This window comes from Rattus rattus, chromosome 2 (assembly GCF_011064425.1).
Source record: "Rattus rattus isolate New Zealand chromosome 2, Rrattus_CSIRO_v1, whole genome shotgun sequence".
Classification (NCBI taxonomy): domain Eukaryota; kingdom Metazoa; phylum Chordata; class Mammalia; order Rodentia; family Muridae; genus Rattus; species Rattus rattus.
The window spans coordinates 63,563,390-63,584,380 of record NC_046155.1 but is presented as its reverse complement, the minus strand read 5'-3'; positions in this window follow the sequence as shown (position 1 = coordinate 63,584,380).

Sequence of the window (20,991 nt, the reverse complement as noted above, 5' to 3'; positions counted from 1 at the left end):
AATCTGTGTGCGGGATTCATTTGAATAAAATTTAAATGTGTTACAAGGCTCTGCCATGAATGTTTTAAAAAATATTTTAAAATAGCATCATGAACTTGAGGCTGAAAATGAAAAATTATTTTAAAAATTTCTAGGTGAATGTGTAAATTAATTTATGAAGCCTTCCATGAAAAGTGAGGTTTGAAACACAATGTGTGTGGATTAAAAATCAGAAAAGAGAGCTGGGGGGGGGCAGCTTGGCAGGTAGAGTGACTGCTGTGCAAGCATGAAGAGCTGAGTTTGAATCTCCAGAACCCACATTAAAGCCAGTCATGGGGACACATGTGTGTAACCCCAATTCTGAGAAGATAGAGACAAGCAGATCCCAGAGGCTCGCTGTCTCATCATTCCAGCTAAAACTTTAGGTATAATGAGAGATTCTGTCTTTTAAAAAAAAGAATGTAATAGAGGAAGATACTCAACATTGACCTCTGGCCTATGTGTACACACATGTACACAGACATATGTGAAACACACACACTTACAAAGTAAAATGATAAAATAAAAATAGAAAATACAAACATACGAATCAGATCATATGTATGCATGAAACTATATGAAGCTTATCATTATATTTAATGAATACATGCTAATAAAACCACAAGTAAATAGAGAGCTCGAGTTGAAAATTATAGGAAGTATTTACCCAGAATCCCCTCCTTCCCAGGCAGCTTTTATGATCTTGGAAGTGAGGGTGAGCAGCATAAATCAAGCAGTGTGAGCATGCAGCTAGGGAGAGCACCAGACAGATGAGTGATGGAGAAGAGACCAGAAGAGAGCAGTCAATGAGTGGATTGAATGTGAGACACCCCTCCAGGCTCTGGTGTGTAAACACTTGGTCTCTAGCTGCTGCGCTCTTTCTTTGAGGGTTTTAGAACCTTTAAGAGGTGGGGCTTTGTGGTAAGAAGTAAGTCACTGAGTATAGGCCTTGAAGATTTTGGCCTGGCCCCACTTACTTCCTGCCTTCTGTCTCCTGTTCCTCTCTATGCCTCCAAGATGTGAGGTGAGGAGTCCCAGATGCACATCCCTGCCACCACGGAGCTACCTGCTGCCATGCCTTCCCTCCATGAGGGACTGTAATCTCCAACCTTGAGCCAACCTTGAGTCCCTTGCTTCCTTAGGTTGCTTCTTGTGCTGTGCATTGTCAAAGCAAGGAGAAAAGTACCTAATAAGAGAAGTAAGGAACAAATAATGGCATCAGGACAAGTAACAGACCTCAGAAGCCAGTCAAAGTGAGGTGCAGGGGAAGGAAGGAAAGTCCCCTCTTGAGGAAGGTTAGAAACACTGGCCCAAAGCTGGAGCATAGAAAGAAAGTCCATCAACCCATCCAGTCCTGTGAGGCCGCAATAATGAAGAAACACTTTGCAGGGTTACAAATTAAGCTAAAACCAAAGTACTTGACCAAAATAGCATGTAAATTTGGAGGGAAAGTAAAGATACTTATTAAAATTTAACTTTGCCAAATTAAATATTCATGTCGGGATTTCTACAGTGGATGCTGAAAGAATAAAAATAGGATTTGGCAAGTTTTTTAAAAATCAATATATAAATGTTATTTGCATTTCCATAATGTATGCAATAAATGGGGGACATAATTTAAAAATATGCAGTATTTACAATAGCCACAAAAAAGATGAGGTCCATAAGAGTAAACCAACAAAAAAAAACAATGTGTAATTTCATCCTGGAGAAAATTGTATAACTTTATTGAGACATTTAGAAAGCACTTAGAAGGAGAGAAATGGACCACTTTTATAGATAGAAATATAATGTATTAAATATACCAATTCTTCACAAATGTATGCAGAATTTCAATGCAATTAAGATGATCAAGAGATGGTTTTTAATAGACCGTGATAAGTTTATTATCAAATATACACTGTAAGGGCAAAGGGCAAGACTATCTGGGACAGGACTGCCCTTCTGAAAGAGGACACTGTCAACAAACAAAAGAAGCCTTACTGGAATAACAGGGCACTGTGGCATACGCCTCTGAGTCCAGCCCTTGGGAGGCAGAGACAAAACTATGGCAAGTTCAAGGCCAGCTTGGGCTAAAGAGTATGAAATCACTCCCAAACAAAACAAAGCACTCAGTCAAAAGTATTAGGCGGGACGGAAGAAGTAGCACAGCAGTTAACAGCATTTACTGCTCCTCCAGAGAAACTGAATTTAGTTCCCAACATCCAGTCAGGAAGCTCACAGGTATCTATAGCTCAAGGTCTAGGAGATCTGATGCCTTTGGCTTTCGGGTGCACCTGCATTCATAAGTACACACCCAACACACACACACACACACACACACGCACGCACGCACGCACGCACGCACGCACGCACGCACTCACGCACGCACGCACGCACATGCACACGCACACACACACACACACAGGCACATATATACACACGTAATTAAAAATAGTAAAATGAGTCTTAAAATAGTGTTGGCTAAAACTGTAAAAGAACATGAAGACAGAATAAATCTTGAATCCGTCCCTCATTCAATATGTATCATAGAACTAAAAGTAACAGATAAAACTATTAAGCCTTTGGGTAGATAAAAAATTTATATGGTACAGAAAGCATAGTATTTTAAAAGAACAATGAGAAGTTGGTACCCATCAATACTGTATTTGAAGTGTTACCCTTCAGAAAACATCACTCTAAATTTGAAAAAGAAATTCTAAGCCTAAGAAAAAAGGTCATAACCCATACATCAGACAAGTATCCCCAATCCCAATATATATAAAGAATTTTTGCACATCATCAACAATTAACAGTCCAATAAGAAAATACTACTCTAGACATTTCTTAAAATATATCAACCTATGACTGGAGTCTCCATGGGGACTACAAAGTCTAGAGACTCCATTCCAAGTCCAAGTTCAACCTCTTGTCTGCTCATCTCAGGCACCAAGACAGCCTACTGCTGTTGAGCTCAGCACTTGCTTAACTCTCCCTAATAGCAACAGGATTCACCTGCTAGGTCTGCTCCAGGACTTCATGATGTCTGTGGAGCCCAGTGTGCTCAGAATCTGTGATGTCAGAGAGGCCAGAATACTGTTCGACTCAGATACTGGCTGCTGAGGAATAAGGGGAGACCGTGCCCGAAAGGACTTAGGCTAAGGCACCCTGGCTGAGGAGATGTGAGTGTGCTATTCCATAACTGTATCTAAATGTACCAGATGCCTGCTAAGAGGACCACATATACTCACTGAGTACGGTATCACAGAGCACAGCAGAGGTTCCACAGTGACCCTGCCTGCACTTCCCCTAGAGCTTAGCATGCAAATTGCCAAGTCCATTGGTCACCAGTTTTCAAGTCTGGGCACTCTGTGTTTGCCCTGAAGCAAATGTTCCCCTCTCCCAGCGGTTGTCTGCCTTCTATCTATTTCATCCAGGAGGGTCTACATGATGAGAACTACCTCCTACCTCTGACAAAGCACAAAACCTGACAAAGACTCAATTATGAATTTCTGAATGTTCTCCACCTCAAGGAATGTGAGAAGCTATTCCTGCAACTATAGAGTGTTGGTTTATGATCACTCAAGCTTATTTTTCATGATGCATGCTGGGTAAGCACCACCCTTCCACTGAGCTCCATTCCCAGCCCTTCAAAGTGTTCAATCTCCATACATGAACATCAAGACAAGCAGCAATCAGCTCTCAACCAATCCACTGATGTTAGTGCCCTCCAGCATGACCTTGGTTCTGGATCCATGAGCCGCACTACAAGAATAATACCACTCTTAGAAACAAGAGCAAGATGCTTCAAGATCACATGGTGACCGCTTCTGCTGCTGCAGCTGCAGTCCCGTGGGAGTGTCCTGGCTCAGAAAAATCAAGTGAAAGATGTCCGTACTCCTACAGCTCTGCAGATGCTAGAAAGGGGTATATAATATAGTGGATGGTCACACTGGAAGCCTGCATGCCTCAAAATACCAGAAATGACCTGTCCAGCACAGGACTAACCCTAGGGGTATGTCTTCTGCTGTGAAGGTAGCTGAAGAAATCGTTCGCCATATGAAAACAAGTTGCTTTGATATACATGATACTTCATCCCAGACTCTCCTAACAGATTCAGCTGCTGAAACAAGACCACAAAATTATCAGGAAGATAATGACAGAGAGGTAAGTGGTTCCCATGATTGCAGACACACCCTGTAGGTTATAAAGAAGAAAAAGAGTTTGCAGGCAGTGCTGGGTCTGCACTTGACGGTTACTGGAGGCCATGTTGCTACCTCTATTCCTTTCATAAGCCTGTACAGTGAGTGCTATCAATGTTCCTTAATGCATGATTGGAACCCTCTGGGTGAGGAAGTCTGGAGGTGAGGCCACCAGGTAAGAGTCGTAAGTCCTATGGAAGGACTAGTGTCCCTACAGAAAGGGAGGAGTAATTTTTTTACATTAAATGAAGAGAGAAGCAGGTGGCCACCTTCCAGCTAGAAAGGGAGCTGTCATGAGAAGTGGGAGAGATGGATGCCTCCTGTTTGAGTCATGTGCCGTTGGTGATAGATTTGGTTTATTGTCCAGAGCTGAGGAACACAAACTAATGCCCCAGAATGGGAGGGGTCCCTCCAAGAATCACTGGACTATGAGGAACATGGAGAACTCAAGGAATCAAGCAGAGAGTGAGCTTTCATGGAGGAGCCAACACAGTCTCATAGACAGTCTAATGAGGGAGAGGAGAATAACTGCCCAGCATGGGGAGCTGAGCAAGACGTCCCCTGGGACCCCTCCAACACAGGCTTATTCAGGATATCCCAGAAAGTAACATCCCATCCAGTTCATTGGCATGCCTCCCTCCCTGACCAAGAGGACATTAGGCTGTTTCCTCTTTCCCTGCAAGGCCTTCACCTGTCACATACTTTGTCACCAGTAACTCTTCATTTTCCCCAAGTTCCAACCCAGAAGTTAAGTCCTGTGCACCTGGTCTTGCCCTACTCTACTGACTACACTCTCAAGATAGCTTGAGCATTCATGACCACGACAGCACCAACACTGGAAGATCTATTTGTCCCTCCACCCAAGTTAGAGAGAATAGAGAGTTAGAGAGAATAGACAGCGATTCAATGTTATCAGTGTGGCCTCTGTGAGTGGTAATGAGCAAATCAGGTATGCAGACACCACCTAACACATCGCTCTGAAACAGAACAAATGGGAAAGTTCGGGATGATTACACACAACCCTTCAAAAAAATGAAGATCGTAAAATGGCCCCATTCTTCTCCTCGACTGACCAAGGTATTTGCAAAACCCTTTAGCAAACCTAAGATGGTAAGCCATTGAAGTCATAACATGGGATATTCAGAGGGGGTTCACTTCAAATGCAAAAGCTGCCCCCTTAGGTTTCAAGTATGAGGAGAGGGGATTCACAGCCTGTCAGGCCCCAACCATCCTACCACAAAGCCAGATCCAAGCAGAGCCGATGCTTTCTCTGCAGTGAGGAGGGAGTCCTCCTCTGTGCCAAGGACAGACTTCTCCTGAGGCACTAATTACCATCAGCCCACACACAGCTTCATCACTCCACACACTGCCAGGAAGGGCTGCTGTGAGAAGCCTCTGCATGAAAGGACAGTTGGTACGTGGACCGTGAGAAGTTATTTAGAAGAGCGTATGGGCGTGGAAGTGGGATGGAAGTATTGTGTGTACCTGTTTTCTGTATCATTTTCTACAGGTCTGTGTGCTTGCTGACCAGTCCCATCTCAGCAGAGCATGCTCAAGCTCGCCTGAAGCACAGCAAGGGCTTTGCCCCCTCACTGCAAGTGGGGATCTCCCCTGTGCTTTCTCTCCACAGAGAAAATGTCAGGCCATGCCTCCATCACCGCCATTCATTTCATTTCAAGAAGAGAAGAACTGGAGGTATGTATGCGAAAGTGGCCCCTTCTGCATCGCATGGCCTTCCTGTTTTGAATTTTCATGCTCCTCAGTACCTGCATTGTCCTGCAGCCCACCCAGAGTTCAGAGTCCCAGATGCCGTGCATCCTTCTGCTTTTGGTGACTTTCTGCATAGTTTTATGACAGCCATCCTCATGAGTTTGGGGAGACACCAATTTGTTAAGACTTTGGTCCCATTCCCTATTATTAGTAACATCGAGCCTCTCTTTATGTGTGTGTTGGTCACTGGCCTTTTGTATGTCTTTTTTTGTTTCAGAGTGTGTGTGTGTGTGTGTGTGTCCATGTGTGTGTGTATGTGTGTGCATGTGTCTGTGTGCGTGTGTGTCTGTGTGTGTGACTGTCTGTGTGTGTCTGTGTGTGTGTCCATGTGCGTGTGTGCATGTGTGTGTGTCCATGTGTGTGTGCATGTGTGTGTCTGTGTGTGTGTGACTGTCTGTGTGTGTCTGTGTGTGACTGTCTCTGTGTGTGTGTGTCTGTGTGACTGTCTCTGTGTGTGTGTGTCTGTGTGTGTGTGTGTCTGTGTGTGACTGTGTGTGTGTGTCTGTGTGTGTGTCCGTGTGTGTGACTGTCTGTGTGTTTGAGTGTGGGTGAAGGTTAAAGGACAGACTCATGTGCCGGTCTTTGCCTTCAGCCTAATTAGATCTCCAGTCTATTGATGCATAGACCAGACCGAGCTTCCAGGAATTCTATCGCTGCCTCCCATTTGACTGTAGGAGTGCAGAATTACAGATGTGTATTGAGGTCCTAGTTCAAACACTCACACATACCAAGCAAATGGTTTACCCACTGAGCCATCTCTCCAGCCCTTGTATGCCTTCTTTATACTGTGTCTGTTGCCTATTTTAAAATCTGTGTCCTGTTACTGGTGGGTAAAAGTTCTCTACATCTCCTAAAACTCACCTTTTACAAGATACAGGATCTGAGGTGTCTCTCACACTTGAAAACCAGAAAGCTTGTTTTCTTCCTCCTCTGGTCATTTCCTCTGGTGCAATTGTCTTATGTTGCCATGGTCCAGTTCCCCTGTGCCTAGTTTCTTTGCTCCTTCCATCCCTTTGAACATGCTTTGTTCCTCTGCTATTGTGTTGTCTTAGCTTTCTATGGCTTTGATAAATACTATGACCAAAACCAACTTGGGAGGAAAGGGTTTATTTGGCTTGCATGTCTCTTTTTATAGTCTATCACTGAGGTAAGTCAGGGCAGGAACTCAAGCAAGAGCCACAGAAGAAGACGCTTGTTGGCTGCCGTCCCTGGCTTGCTCAGGTACTGCCCAGGCTCACCCGCTCTAAAGGATGGCATCACCCGCAACAGGCTGAATCCTCCCACATCAATTATCAATTAAGAAAAGGCCCTACGGACATGCCCACGGACCTATCTGATTTAGACAATTCCCCAGTTGAGAGGTCTTCCACCCAGATATGTCTGTGCTTGAGCTAAGTCGACAAAAACTATAAAAAGCTCCAAGATGCATCAGTCTTTATGAACAATGTGTTTTTGAATTTTTATTCTAGTTCATCTGCTTTCTCCTCTGGAGAGTAGAGTAGACATCCCAGCACTTCCTTCGGTGCCTCATGACTGAATTAGTGTCATGAATCGTGCATATACATCACACATGCACACACCTCATCTCTTAAGAATGGATTTACTAGAGTCAGGCCTGGGTAGTTCAGCAATGGCACTGAAAGGCTGAGAGCACAGTAGGTCTTCAGTCCACATAACAGGACGCCTTGGCAGTCAGTCTCAAGCTGTCACAGAAGGGTGGAAGATCCCTGGAGAGCTGCTGGTCTTCCAGCTGTACTTAAAGGCCAAGAATTGGGGCTCTGATGACAGTGAAGGAGGGCAGGGTCATCAATGCCGTGAAATAGATGCTCTTATCAGCAAGATGTACAGACAGGCAGGCAGCACAATTTCTCCCTCAGGGGAATGTACTGCCCACTCTGGGGAGGGACTTCTCCTTGCTAATACTCCTGGACCTGACCTCATAGGTTGTCCTCCAGGCCTATCTCTGAGATGAGTCCAGATCTTCTCTGGTTGACAATCAAAGTTGCCCATCACAACAATGCAGGCTGACCAGGGCCTGTAATCCTTTGCACCCTGCTTTTGAAACTACAGGACTCTGCTTCAGGAATACAGTGCATAATCCACTCAGCATGGAGAAGACAGACTTCCGCCCTGCCCACAACTCCCTCACAGGTTCTTCAGAGATGCCTTGGGCTCTTTTGCTGTCCTGTACTTTTGCTGGCTAATGTTGGCTGCTTCAAGATTGTCACCTTCTCAGTTGTACCTTTTGGAAAGAGATCCTCTGCTGGGTGGCTTCTCTGTTCTGTGCACACTGGCAGCTGCCTCTGAGAGCATCCCAGTGAGCGACTAACACATAAGACACCACCACAGAAGAGACAGAGACACAGCACTCAATATTTCCACAACACGCTGCTTAAAAAATGCTTGGCGTTTTGTCCATTAAATTGTGAGATAGAATTTACTGGAAGGAACATGGTTTTGGTTTTGCCTTTCATAAGTTTAGTCTTTTTTTTAGATCAGCTTCTTACATAAATTTTATTTAAATGTCCATCACATGCAATAAAATAAATTCATTTAAAATGTTTTGACAAATGCCAGCACTAGAGTAACTGGACAGTCACTGTGTAGATATTCCCACATCCCCTGAGAGGGTCTTGTACACTGTCCCACTCTAATGCTGCACAACTCATGGGGTTTTAATCCACCTTTGGACAGTCACTAAAGACACTGAGCAACTTTTCATGTGCCTGTGTTCTCCCTCACCAAATTCTGTTTCAAATATGTTGCTGAGCTTTTAATATTAAAATTCGAAATCACTCGCACACTAGATTTGATTTGCACGGGATAAAATGCATTTATTTAAAATGTGTAGTTTGTGTATGTAGTGTAATACTTTATTGAAGTGCCTTTCCAAATATTTTTACCATTTTTATTAGATTGTTTATCTTCCGAAGTTATATGAGTCATCTGTATATTATGATACAACGTCAAGATTCAACCATTTTTCTCAAACAAGTGCTCCTAAGATTGTTGCAAACTTGTAGTTAATTTTAAGAATTCTGAATTTGACAGTTCTTTACAGGGTTCTCACTGCTTGCCTAGAATGACAGATTTCCAGAAGCTCTGGCCATTTGCAACGATTCCCTGTAACTCTTCATTTCCACTGGTGCCTGCATATTACATCCAGTCTGTGTGGCCCACCTGCCTGTGGGCAAAACAGCATGTTATATTGTTTAGTTTATTGTAAGTCTTAAGATCAAATGGAATAGTCACATAAAAATTGCAAGGATCCGGAAGGGCCAAAAAGCAAAATCAAAAACAAATAAATAAACAAAACACTCGGCAGCATCATAGAATTCAAAAGTTTATTCAGAAGGGTCTGAGATGCCAAGGTCGTAGGAAGGTCACTCCCTCTTTGGGGCAGTGCTGAAGCTGAGAGGCCCTTTTCTATTTACTGTTTCAGGGTAGACCCTGGGGTCCTCACAAAGGAATTTTCTGCCCAGCTTTAAGTCATGATTTTTCCCCCTATTGTTTCAATATGGTGAAGTAAATTGATTGATTTTTAATGTAAACCATTCTTGTATTCTGGGAACAATCACCTCTTGATAATAATATATTATTCTTTATAGGAATCATGCATAATTAAAATGCCACCACCGACCTTCAGCTGCTGCACCTTGGCTACAGAAATTCACAGCAGCTCTCTTCAATCTTCGCTCCCCGCTGTGTGTGTCACTGTCACCTGTTTTTCTCTGGTGCGAGTTATAAATGCCATGGTGCATTGTTTTTCAAAATTGCATTTTCTTAGGTCTTCAGAGAATGGCTCAGTGCTAAGTCAGGGCCTTGCCCTCATCTGACCGGTTGGAACCCAAACGTCCTTAGTACCGCTTACTGCCTTAGCCCTAGGGATGTTGTGGCTTTCACCTATGTGGCAGGGGTTCACTGCAGATGCTATAAAGTTCTATATTACACAATGCAGTTTACTATCCTGGCAAAAACAGGGCCATGGCCCTACCTGGAGTTTTCTCCCGCAGCTTCCTCCTTCTGCTCTGCAATTGCAGCTTCACAAGGGAGGAACTAGAACTCACCTATGGTTCCACAATCAACAGAGAAGATCACTGTAAAAATCTGGAATTTTTTTCTTTTTTTCTCTTTTTTCTTTTTCTTTTTGGAATGTTTTTCTTAACTTTAGGTCTATTGTGAAAGATTATACACCATCAATTCAACAGCAGGTTCTCTGTAAGTAATTCTTTTTTGGAAGAGCCTTTTGCCTTACCAATAAACTGAACTGTGTTCCTCTCTGTTTTATTTGAATTAGAGTGCTAGCTGCACAGGAAAGAGGACATACAGGTTGCACATGCAGCAGAAAATTAGGGCCCTAACCCTGTTAGATGGGCACCCTCATTAGTAGACATTAGGATTCACTCAGAGGGTAGAAATCTACATGCCTGTAGGAGAGGTGAGCTCTTTGACCTTGGACTTTCAGAACTTTGAGACAATTATTGCTCATTATTTAAGCTGCTTGGAGTGGTATTTTGCCATGACAGACCAAACAGATCAACAGGAATTCAGTGGGTATTAAGTGGTGCTGCATTTGTGGAACATGATGTCTTGGCCCATCTTATGTTGCTATAGCGTTATAAGGAAGATCAAGAAACATGAAGAAAAGAGTTTGGTTTGGCTCATAGTTCCAGACAAGTCCACACTTACGGTACCAGCATCTATCGAGGCTCTGATGAACCAAATGTACTGGAGCCATCTCTCTTTTCAAACAAAGACACTTCTTTCATAACCTGCTAATCCATTACTCCAGCTGCCTATCGTCTTAGGAATGGATAAACCCATTCACAGGGGTATACCCTCCACGATCCCCTTCAGACCGTCCCCGTCCACACAGCTACAATGGGAAATGCTTTTCCAACATGTGAGATTTGAGGGGCATATTCAAACCACAGCACACAGCCACACCCTCTTCAGGAGAGAGTATTGTCTTATCCAGAAGTAGTTTTGGCATGGCCATGGGTCATCACAGTCAATGAGACATGAGATATATGAGGCTGATCAATCAGTGAACTCATTAAGAGTTTTGTATGAGAAAGGCAGAGAGAAGAGGAACAGCTGTTGTATGGCTTGCCCTGATGGAGATGGATGCCAGCAGGAGGGACAAAGCCTGGGGATGGTGGCAGAAAAAAGGTAGGAGAGAGCCACATACCCCTGGGCCGTGTGTCTATTCTGGGCCACCACTGCACATGACTCTATGGTTGCAGCAGACGCTACGGCGTCAGGCCACATCATTCTTTATCCAAAGGTGTGCAACCAAGCATGGCTCTGCTCTGTAACGACGATAATATTATGCACTTTGTAACATACATATGTATTTATACATCATGATTTTCCATGTCATTAAACATTTCTTATAAATATGATTCCTCACAACCACATGATGTCTGAGTTTTCCATCTTCCCGTGGTGAGGGCTTGCTTCGAGCTTTTTGTGCTTGGTGCGGAAGAGCTGTCAGAAAGACCTTTGTCGTCCCTTCAGATTTTATCAGGACCAGTGGAGCAGCTCCCTTCTGACTCCTGCTTCATGGGCCTATGGGGGCAGCCCAGGAGTGAGGCCAGCTCCTCCCACACAGCTTCACAAAATGTTGCCATTTTAAAAACCCCTCCTACCTGCTTGGCAACAAGTGATCTGTTTCCCTAGTGAGGTTTGGTGTGTAGGGAGACAGGCTGTGGGGTTGAACCCAGGGCCTCGTGCTTCTGCACAAGCACTCTATTACTGAGAGGCAAGCCCAAGCTGGTTCATTTCATTAGAATGTCCCTCAGCTTGCTGTCCTGGCATTTCTTACCATGAATTCCCTGCTCGCTGCTCTGTGACACAGAGCCTCTTCCAGACAGAAGCCCTTCCTAGGGTTACTACACCATTTCCTTTCTACACTGTCAGACTTAAAAGCCTAAGTCATGGATCTTCGTCTATGAAGGACATTTTATTATTCTTTTCCTTAACCATTCCATACCTGCTGCACTCCCGTAGCACACTGTACGTCATCATCGTACTGTGCAATGTCATTCCATCCTTGAAAACCAGACACTCAGCGAACACATGGTGCATGAATGAGTGAATGAATGAATGAATGGATGGATGAATGAATGAATGAATGAATGAATGGATGAATGAATAAACGAACGAATGAACTGCTGGTGCTGAGCACACCACCGGGGTGCTTGCAGACCTGTGGCAGGACATGACTGGAAAGTCCTCAGATAGGGATCTTGTTCTACATCTTTCACGACAAATAGATGCCAAGTGGGAAGACACCTTATTCAGGGCTGAGGTAGAAATCTGGACCAGGCAGAAAAAGACAAAAACTGCTCTGGGCAGAGTGAGCCACTGACTGCTTGTCAAGGCTAGCTTAGTTGTCAACATGTCATTGTCACTAAAGCAAAGCCACTGGAGTACAGTCAAGAGAAAGATAGCCACACACATGCGTGTGATGTCCCTTCTTGCCTGTGTGCAGGGCTCCAGTGTGCTTCGCTGTGGTCCACCTTGATCTAGGAGACACCAGAGCCACCCACAGTCACCCAGTCTTCCTTCACTGGGGTGTCAGTCATGTTTAAACTGTCTGTGAAAGTCCCCACTTCTGAAGCGTTCCCTGTGCCTGCTAGGCCTTCACCTATAACCCCAGGTCTACAGAAGTTAGGAGTTTTAAAAGCTATATCAGGGAGAAACTCATTCTTGTTCTTTCTTTCCCTCGCCTCTTTGAATCACCGGAAAGTAAGACCCATGCGGTACCTTTCTGTTTCTAAGACATATTTTAAAGTATTATTCAGATCTATGAAAGCAAAGCACAGCCCGGATGCTGCGACTGAGGCTACTCATAGGAAGCAAGCCTTTGAAGGTCAGCAGTGCAAGTCTGTCTTTCTCGTTCTGGCGGACTCATCTTCACTCTCTACCTTGGCATTGAACAGTTAAAGGAAAGCTGTTTTAAATGACCAACTGTCTCATCTCCAAGAGTAATGGAGATCCTGAAATAACTGGATGAACTCCTTTTTTAAAAAATGTTTATAGAAATGCATTTCTCTACAGATAGAATAATGGAAGGTCGGTGTGTTGTTGGTTTCCAGGATTCTTGCTTAATTCCACTCCACCAATTCTGTTGCTGGGTGGCTCATCACTGACAAAACACATCGCCTCATCTCCTCAGTGCTGATCATTACATCTCTGTGCCGCTAGATCATATCAAACAACAGAGCTGCCTTCCACTACAACACCAACTCCAGGAAGAGGAATCACAGTGATTCAGCCCCTCCTCAGAATAGTGGTCTGTTCTCTCCCTGGGAGCTTAACTTGTCTCAGGAAGGCCCCATACTCAGCTCATTTCTTGAAAGAAGATAGTTCAACCTTTCTAGTTACATTTTTTCCCTCCAAGATGCGTAGTGCTACCACTCAAACTGTAAAGGGGGCAACAGCTTTCTAACCAGCCCCAGGCAAGGTGACAAGTCTGCAGTCCTGTACTTCCGATAAGCACAGGTGCTCAGGGTCTGATCAAGGAAGGCTCACACCAGAGAGGACTGGATGCTCCCCAGGGACCCAATGGTAGGTGCCCCAACCCTCCTGAGTTAATAACTTGTCTCCCTGGTGTGCCGCTGATAGAAACAAACCGAGAGAGGAAGAGTTTTGATTTGACTCACAGTTTGGGAGATTTAGTCCATAATAGCAAACAAATGGGAAGGACTCTGTCCATGACATTGGGAGCTTGAGGCTGGTCATCTCCTAAAGATCCTGCAACTTTTCCAAACAGTTACACCAACTAGGTGCCAAGGATTTAAGTATGTGAGCCAGTGCGAGATATTTTACATTCAAACATGACCTAAGTTTCAGTGGTTCTAGTCATCAGCCAGTCCCCAAGAAGAGAAGCATTGGGCTGTAGCTGCAACTGTTGTTCACGTGAACCCTACGATGACTAGTGAACTGCTATAGTCACAAGGTACATCACATAGCAAACAAACATTCCTATGCTCAGTGATCTAAAGAATGGATGTTGGTCTAGCTCATATGCCTTGGGTTGGCCACATGGTCCTTTGGTTTAGCTGGGCATTAGTAGCCATCAGGAGGTCCTATATATCTGGAGTGACTGCTCCTCATACACAAGTGGCTGGAAGATGCTACCTTTCTTCATAGGACAAGATGCTCAGCCTATGGCCCCAGACTTGTGCCCAGCACCTTTTGTACCTGAATCTTGACTCTGAGGGAAGGACAAAGACCAAAAGCATTTGGGGATTGTACTCAGATCATCAGTCTTGGCTGCAAGGGTCTTTAAACACTGGGCCATCCCAGCAGCCCATCTTTTCTTTTCTGGAAGTAACTTTTGTCATTATGACTTCCAACTTGTGAAACACTTCCTGGCCACGTGTCAGGTGAGCAAAGCACTCCCATAGAATCATGCTTCTGATTATCGTATCTTGTTGAATGTGTGAGTCACTAGAATTTAGTCTGCTGTGGTTGAAAACTCTGAGAGGCACATGTGAAACTCTCCCGTAGGTGGATTAAATGTGGAGGTGCTAAGAAGGTGGAGAATGAACACTCTGCTTTCTGTCATGTGACCCAGATCTGTGTGTCTTGGTATAAAGAGATCATTATAACAGACAAATTTCTTGTCATTCTTGCCCATGGGCTACCAGAATGCATGGGGTTTGCACTGGCCTTGAATGACACTACAGGAAAACTTTCAAAGATCTGGCCACAGAGTGGGAGCCACAGCAGCAGGACCCACAGACTACAATGGTTCATGGGTATTCTTCCTAGAGACATCCAGGGCAGAGGCGTCCACTGTGAGCTCTGTGCTCAGAAGCTGCAGCAGCAGCTGTGAAATTGCTGTGAAATGGCTTGAGAACGCCTGTTCTCAAGCAGCCTCGTATGCTGCTTCTCTAAAGCCCTGAGAGACTGGCTTATACAACTGGGGTCTGAGGCCCAGACGCCAGTGCCAGGCTTTCTCTGAGGGTCTCAGAGGGAGAAGGTGTGCCTAGATCCTGTTTCTCTTCCAGAGGACACAGGGATGTAGTTTTTTGCCCTATAGGTTTCCTGCAGTCCAGATATTTTTCCAGGAGAATTCTTTCCTTTCCAAACTTTCCCAAACCACATTATAGCAAGTTGGTCAGGCCCAGCTCACATCAGAAAGAAACTGGCAGAAACCACCAGGAAAGAAGGACTGTTGATCAGTTAGCTTCTTCTTAAAGTGCCAGGGCAAAGACAATGGCAGTGCCAGCCTCCTGGATAATGTCACTGTGCTGTGTTCCCAGGTCTCAATGAACTTGTGAGGAAACAACAAACTTGTTAATATTTACACAGGCTGATAACGCTTTTCTCACCCTGGAGATGTGGAGATTTCACTGAAGATAAGGCTTTTGGCCAGTTGCAGGAAGACAAATCCGCTTCAAGCAGCTGTGATTCTGTTCTCCAGCTCTGGAGTAAGTATCTGAAGAAGGCTGCATCATGGGCTCCCCATCACTCTGCAGAGAGCACCAGAGTCTCCTGGAGCCTTGGAGGTGGTACCGAGATTATCATATTTTGCTGAGGTTGAAAAAGAAACAAAAAAAACAAGAAGCTCACCGGACCTTGGGGACAGATCTTGAAGTCAGATTGGGGGAGCCTGCACCTAAAATGTCAGGGCTCTTAGGCATCCTCACTGTGTAAACACCAGCAGTCTCTCACGTGGGGGGAGGGCACTTCAATTATGTGTGTCTGTGTCACAGCCTCATCCTCTCAAAAAAAAAAAAAAAAAAAAAAAGGCCCAAATAATGTGAAAGGACACTACTCAGGAGGGACACTTGATCCACACTGCCCACAGTGGCCTTCTTCAGAGTGTCCTTCCACTGGAAAGTCTGAGATCCCCACCCCCACCCTGACCCCAGGTCTCAGATGAGCAATGCTCAGGTTGTTTTAATCAGCTGTGGCTCAGTAAACTGAATATGACGGCCTGGACAGAGCCCTCCAGTGCCAGCCTGCCTTGCTGAGCTCAGAAGCAGTGGTACAGAGCCCTTGGCCCAAAACTGTCTCGGCCACCATGCTCTGCCTGTGCCCTAGAGCACATATGTCTCCTTATGCCACTTCCCCCAGGGCGCCTGCAGCTTCTGCACCAATGTTAACCCACTGGGAAGCCCATCGAATACATGCTTCCGTGCCAACCCTACCTAGTATGCAGTCTGCAGCAGGCATGCCCTTAGCCTAGGCTGCCTCAAAGGCAGAACCAATATCCAGATGCTGGGTATGCGCCGGGTATGCCTCAGTATACGATGGGCGCTGAGCTCTCGTCTCTTCTGAGAAACGAAGGAGCGGTCACTGGGGCATGCTTCCAGCCTATGACCCCTGTGAGCCATCTTTAGCTCTTTCCCTCCTGGTGCCGCATTTCACATGCCAGGAGTGGGTGAACACAAGTGCAGTTAGCAAAGCCCCCTGTCCGGGGTGGTTTTGCAAAGGGGAATTCTGTTTGCTATCAGTATAAGTTGTGCAGTCACCTTTTTGAAAATGAAAGAGTGTACTGTTTGTGCGGATGTGTAGATATGTGTGCAAGTGTGTGCATACATGTGCGTGTGGAAGCTGGAGCCCAACCTTGGAAGTCATTCACCATGGTTTTGAGACAATCTCTCACTGGCCTGGAGCTGACCAGCAAGCTTCAGGAATCCTCTTGTCTCTCTCTTTCTGGGGCAGGAATTACACCCATGCATCATCCTGCCTGGCATTTTTTTTCATGTGTGTCCTGGGGATTGAACTCAGGTACTCGTGTTTGCAAGCCCTATACCCTGGGTGCTATCACCCCAGGCTTCAAGTCATTTCTGAGGCAAACATTTGGGCTTAGTCTTTATTACCGAGGATCAGTCGCCCCCTGCTGCTGTTTGCCCAGGTTTTTAGCCACACACACTCTCAGCTATTGCTTTGTCCTGAGGGTTCCTCCCCAGAGTGCTCTGCTTGTCCTCCAGCTGGGGCGAAGACTAAATCAGGACTCATTGAGATTCCACACCACTAATGCAAACAGCTCTCAGTGGCAGAAGATCCCATCCCCGGAACATCTCCCCTGCTCTGCGGGCTATGCCTGGCCCTTCATGCGGCCATCACAAGCACTCCTTTCTCTGTGTGAGAGCTTTTATTGTCCATAAATCATGAAGAGCCAGGCTGCCGTTGTCCTTGCTGGAAGGTGGCAATCTCTCCATGAAATCTTAGGGTCTCCATTGTAAGGAAGCACAGTTTGGGCAGGATAGGGAAGAGCTAGAGACTGTGGGGCAGACAAAATGCCATTCTGAGGTTCGTGGCCTCACAGGGGAACCAGGTAGAGCTCTATCCACTGTCAGACATCCACAAACCAGGTGACAGAGATGCTCTGTACCTATGGGGAGAGAGAGCGTAGAGAAGCCCTGCAGAGCTAAGCTTGGCTTCTGCATGCAGATGGTACAAGCTTTCTATCAGGACCCCTGAATCCTGGGGTAGAGCCACAGTCACACAACATAGCCTATCTCACCTGTGCAGAGCCCTGAAGGGGGTCTTGTGCTGATTCACAACTTGGTTTCCATCAGTCTCTTGTCCTCCTTCAAGCACTCCTTTCTCCTCCTTCCTTTCTTCCTCTCAGAGCCTTGGGACACTTAAGGACCAGTGACTGATAAGAGCTGAGTGTGTGGGCAGGCTTCCTGGGACATGGTGTCCATGAACAGACATTTCCTAACTGAAGCATGGCAGTTGATAGCAGGCAGTTTTCCTGAAGTGCCAGGGAAACAGCTACTGTGCTTCCTCAGTATTCCCTTCTCCTCTCATTCTCAATCTCCATCCTGCAGGGAGGGAGAGCCCCTCAGGATGAGCATTTCTTTCTGCTGTTCCTCTGACTGACGTTGGTCCCATTTCTTTGAGGCATACTACTTGAGAAAGAAAACACAAATACCAGCTTTTCTCTTGGGTTTCCCTGGAGAGTGTACCTTCATCAGATCAGAGCCTTAGTTCCCACTTGGCCCATTCCACAACCATTCACTTTCTGAGACCTGAGCCCTAGGCACCAACTTACCATCATTACCAGCCCCTCACCCTAGGAAGGTGGTGTAGAGGATAAGTTGATCAGAACTGAGCTGAGACGGGTATTGGAGCAACAAAGAGTCCAGGTACTCAGTTGTTCAGTTCTGTCTCAGTCTCTTGCATAGAAACTTCTTCCACCAACCCATAAGGCTGACTTTGAGGTCAGTGTTTCTATTATTCTTATCCTCAATGGCAGTGAAGGAACCCCAGGCACAGGAGTGAACTAATTCATGACAGATCTAGGTAGGACAGAGCCAGGACATAGAGTCAGGCTTAGCATCTGTGTTTTTACTCTTCACGTTACAATTTTCAAACACTTCTAGAAAAGCATGCAATGGTGGATTTGGGTGAGGGCATTGCTCAGGGTTTGGGATGAACAGGGAAGCACATTTACTTGACTCTCTGTGGGATTTCAGCATGGAGGACATTGAAAAAACCTCTCATCTTAATGTCACAGTGGTGGGTCTAATCCAGCTATCGCAGAGACCTACTTTCCTCAAAACTAATAGCCTTACTGAATACACAGGAAGTTTATTGTCAGACAAGGATAGTCTAGCTTCAGAACTACTTCCTTCCCATCGAGAGAGCTTGTTCTAAGGAGGAAGGCACTATGTGGGACTTGGAATCCACCTAACTGGGGACTCCAAGGATAACTGGATGCCAACAGCAGTAAACCCACGAAAAACACAGTGCATGGATGAGAGGCCTGGGAAAGGGGGAGCAGGACCTCCTACAAGAAAGGCAAAGGACATTGAGGGGTGAGCAGGGTCAGCCTGTGGAGTTGGTAAAACCATCTTGGCATCATCACCTCAGGGAACTGCCAGGCACTGGGGATCTGAAGTCTCCGGAGCAGAGTCCACTGGCCTAGGAGAATCTGGGCCTAGCGGCTGCCCTTCCTCTAAAGCAATTCTCTAGAGCCCTGAGTCTCCCAGGCAGACAGCCCCACCATTACCTGTGAGGACTGGAGTGAGTGAATAGTAAGTTCTGTTGCTCTGACCTTCATCGATGCTCACCTCAGCTTTGAAAGCATCATCAACAGGGTGCTTACTGTTGCTGCTTCCTGACTATGAAAGAGATAAAATAGCCTGTAGCAGTAGAGAGTGCGGGAATTTGGGTGGTTCTGATTTTGTTCTGTCTTTTTTTGTTTGTTTGTTTCTTTTTCTTTTTCTCAGACACAGGGTATGCAACTATGGATTCCCTGAGAGCTCAGCTTGAAGCTTCTAGAAGAAACGCTGTTCCCACCCAAGGAGAGGATGCCCCTAATTTTGGCACTAACAGTAATGACTTTACTTACCTGTTAATTGGATATTTATGCAAAAGAACACACACATAAATTAGTAGTGGAGCCATCTAACTGAAATTCAGGATGTGATAGAAAAACTGAATGTTTGGAGTCCCAGTTCAATGACATCCCCCAGAGTGGCTGCCAGGGAGTGGATACAGTGAGGAGTATGTATTCAGGGTGTTGTGATGGATCAGAAGCTCTTGTGCGAGATAGAGACAGAGAGGCAGAGAGACAGATGGACCCATTCAGATCAGAAGGAAGCTGAAAGATGATGAAGCCAGGGAAGTCTAACGTCTGTAAGAAGGCAGGAGTTTATGTTGTGACCTGGAACAGAATCCTCCCCTGGGACCCAAGTTTCTGCTGACACTAAAGTCTACCCATGTCCTCGAGCATCAACCTTGGTCAAAGAAGAATTTCTAGGATGCTAACTGCAGACGCCAGGCAGTGAGGAGCTCCAGCTCTGTTCTGAGGTTCAGCTGGGTGAACGCTCAGGGATGACGTCATGCACCAAAGGTTTCTGAGCTTGTTTTGAGAACAAACACATCTGTATTTCCTTTGTGCAGAGGTAGAGACAGAGAGGTACCATGTCACCTTGGAGACCCAGGGGGGAATTGTGGCAGGTGAACTCTAACTCTGACTTTCTCCAGGAACGTGGGCAGGGACAGGTCAGTTAAAAGACACTGGGTTTCTTTCAGAGTACTGTCCTCTTTGCTTCTGAGGCAACCCAGAGACTGTTGAGGGCATGGGCTTAATGACAGGGAGCAGAGGAACAGTGAGTGACTCTGGACATATATTAACAGGGTCCTCTCACTGGATCCCAGGGTAGGTGAGTAAATAGCTCAGATACAACTCAGGAACACTGTCCAACCCTCCCTCTGGTTGTGCTGACGCACAGCTCTGACTGGTCACAGGACCGTGGCTAAATTCACTTCCATCAGCAAATGACCTTCACCCATGCTGACCAGGCCTCTGCTTAAACTCTCCCACCACCCTTGGAGGTAGTTGTTCACCAGGTGTCTCTCTGTCTGTATGATGGAAGGAAACCAGTGTGAATGAAGAATCTGGCAATTGGAGTCCTAGCTCCCTCATACAGAGGCTGCCTGTCAATGTTCCGAGCTTCAAATCCTTTATTTGAAAACAGACTCAAGATTGGTGCAACCTGCCAAACAGCAAGGGCTGGATAAAAAACATCAGCAGGATGCTGACTCTTCCCTGGCAGCTAGAATAGGGACGGACGCCTGACATTCTCTGCCTTCTTTCTTTTCACACTTCAGCCTACAGTATGTGGCAACCAAGCCGTGCCCTCTTCCAGCAGTACAGCAGGCTGAGGGTGGCTGGGACAGGGAGCACAGAAGGCTCTTCACCTGCCATGGCCCACTGCCACCCCAGATCTGACCCACAAAGCATTCATTCACTAAAAGATACAACCCCAAGCTAATTTATACACATCCTGTTCATTATCCTGACCCTCAACACAGGACCCCGGCTATAAGTGGACTACTAGGTTTGGCTTTTTGTTTTCTCATTTCAGACTGGAATTTGCCAAGGCATTCCCAAATACCCTATATGTATCTTCAAGACTGCTTCTGGATGGGGGCTATGTCCCATTCACTTTCTTGGGTGTCACCTCCACCCTTTTCTGTGATTGCTTCACTTTCTACCTTAAGCAAATCCTTCAATGCACAGTTTTTTATACTCTTCCTT